The sequence below is a fragment of the Papio anubis genome, chromosome X, assembly GCF_008728515.1.
Source record: "Papio anubis isolate 15944 chromosome X, Panubis1.0, whole genome shotgun sequence".
In the NCBI taxonomy this organism is placed as follows: Eukaryota; Metazoa; Chordata; class Mammalia; order Primates; family Cercopithecidae; genus Papio; species Papio anubis.
Genome location: NC_044996.1, coordinates 26523581 through 26526435, shown reverse-complemented (window position 1 = coordinate 26526435; position 2855 = coordinate 26523581).

Below are 2855 nucleotides of genomic sequence, written 5' to 3'. Positions count from 1 at the left end.
ATCTTGTGATTTGAGTGACAGCTCAGCCACACTACAATAGAAAACCAGGTAGACTTCTAAGGATTTTATTTATTTTTCTTTTTTATTATTATTATTATACTTTAAGTTCTAGGGTACATGTGCATAACGTGCAGGTTTGTTACATATGTATACTTGTGCCATGTTGGTGTGCTGCACCCATCAACTCGTCAGCACCCATCAACTCGTCATTTACATCAGGTATAACTCCCAGTGCAATCCCTCCCCCCTCCCCCCTCCCCATGATAGGCTCCGGTGTGTGATGTTCCCCTTCCTGAGTCCAAGTGATCTCATTGTTCAGTTCCCACCTATGAGTGAGAACATGCGGTGTTTGGCCTTCTGTTCTTGTGATAGTTTGCTAAGAATGATGGTTTCCAGCTGCATCCATGTCCCTACAAAGGACACAACTCTATTCCCTGACTCCTTGAAAGCACTTATGGACCCACACGGGGAATAGAAAACCTCACTGCCCTGAAGGGAAGAACACAGGCCTGGCTGGTTTTGCCACCTGCGGATTGTAGAGCCCCGGGGTCTTGAGTGAACATAGACAGTAGCCAGGCAGTAGTTACAACAGGCTTTTGGAGAGATCTAGTGCTGTGCTGGCTTAAGTCTGATTCACCACAGTCATCGTGTTGGTGGTCACAGGGATGCTTACATCATTCCACCCCTAGCTTTAGGAGTCTCAGAAGGGAGAAGAGACTGTGTATGTATAGGAGAGAGTAGGAAGACAACAAAAGTCTCTGCCTGGTAATCCAGAGAATTCTCCCAGATCTGGTAAAAGACCACCTTGGTAGTACTCATATAAATCTGTAAGAACCACAACATTACTGGGCTTGAGCTGTACCCCTGATATGGTTTGGCTATGCCCCCACACAGATCTCATCTTGAATTCCCACATGTTGTGGGAGGGACCTGGTGGAAGATAACTGAATCATGGAGGCAGGTCTTTCCCGTGCTTTACTCGTAATAGTGAATAAGTCCCATGAGATCTGATGGTTTTAAAAAGGGAATTCTCCCTGCACAAGCTCTCTTCTCGTCTCCTGCCATGTTAAATGTGCCTTTCACCTTTTGCCATTATTATGAGGCCTCCCCAGCCACGTGGAATTGTAACTCCACTAAATCTCTTTTTTGTAAATTGCCCAGTCTCAGGTATGTCTTTATCAGCAGTGTGAAAAAGGAGTAATACAGTAAAATGGTACCAGTAGAGTAGGGCGCTGCTGCAAATATACCCCAAAATGTGGAAGTGACCTTGGAACTGGGTAACAGGCAGAGGTTGGAACAGTTTGGAGGGCTAAGAAGAAGACAGGAAAATGTGGGAAATTGTGGAACTCCCTAGAAATTTGTTGAATGGCTTTGACCAAAATGCTGATAATGATATGGACAATGAAGTACAGGCTGAGGCTGTGGCAGAAGATGATGAGAAACTTGTTAGGAACTGGAGCAAAGGGGACTCTTGTTCTGTTTTAGCAGAAAGACCAGTGGAATTTTTCCCCTGCCCTAGAGATTTGTGAACTTTGAACTTGAGGGAGATGACTTAAGGTATATAGCAGAAGAAATTTCTAAGCAGCAAAGAATCGAAGAGGTGACTTTGGTGCTGGTTAAAGGCATTCAGTTTTAAAAGGGAAACAGAGCTTAAAAGTTTGGAAAATTTGCAGCCTGACAATGCAATAGAAATTCAAGCCAGCTGTAGAAATTTGCATAAGTAATGAGGATTCCAACATTAATTCCCAAGACAATGTGGAAAATGTCTCCAGGGGATGTCAGAGGTCTTCACAGCAGCCGCTCCCATCACAGGTCCAGAGGCATAGGAGAAAACCATGGTTTCGTTGGCTGGACCCAGAGACCCCCTGCTCTGTACAGCCTAGGAACTTGGTACCCTCCGTTCCAGCCACCCCAGCCACAGCTAAAAGGGCCAAGATCCAGCTCAGGCTGTTGCTTCAGAAGGTGGGAGCCCCAAGCCTTGGCAGCTTCCATGTGATTTTGAGCCTGCAGGTGCACAGGAGTCAAAAATTGAGGTTTGGGAACCTCTACCCAGATTTCATAGGATATATGGAAATATCTGGATGCCAGGCAGAAGTTTACTGCAGTGGCAGGGCCCTCATGGAGAACCTCTGCTAGGGCAGTGAAAAAGGGAAATGTGGGGTCAGAGCCCCCACACACATAGTCCATACTGGGACAACACCTAGTGGAGCTGTGAGAAAAGTGCCACCATCCTCCAGACCTCAGAACGGTAGATCCACTGACAGCTTGCACTGTGTACCTGGAAAAGCCACAGATACTCAATGCCAGATGGTGAAAGCAGCCAGGAGGTGGGCTATTTTCTGCAAAGCCACAGGAGTGGAGCTGCCCAAGGCTGTGAGAACCCATCTCTTGCATTGGTGTGAGCTGGATGTGAGACATGGAGCCAAAGGAGATCATTTGGGAGCTTTACGATTTGACTGCCCTGCTGGATTTCAGACTTGCATGGGGCCTGTAGCCCCTTTGTTTTGGCCAATTTCTCCCATTTGGAAGGGCTGTATTTACCCAATGCCTGTATCCCCATTGTATCTAGGAAGTAACTAACTTGCTTTTGATTTTACAGGTTCAGAGGCAGAATGGACTTGCCTTGTCTCAGATAAGACTTTGGACTGTAGACTTTTGAGTTAATGCTGAAATGAGTTAAGACTTTGGGGGACTGTTGGGAAGGTATGATTTGTTTTGAAATGTGAGGACATGAGATTTGGGAGGGGCCAGGGGTGGAATGATATGGCATTTCCTGTGTCCCCACCCAAATCTCATCTTGAATTCCCACGTGTTGTGGGAGGTAACTGAATCATGGGGGCAGGTCATTCCCATAT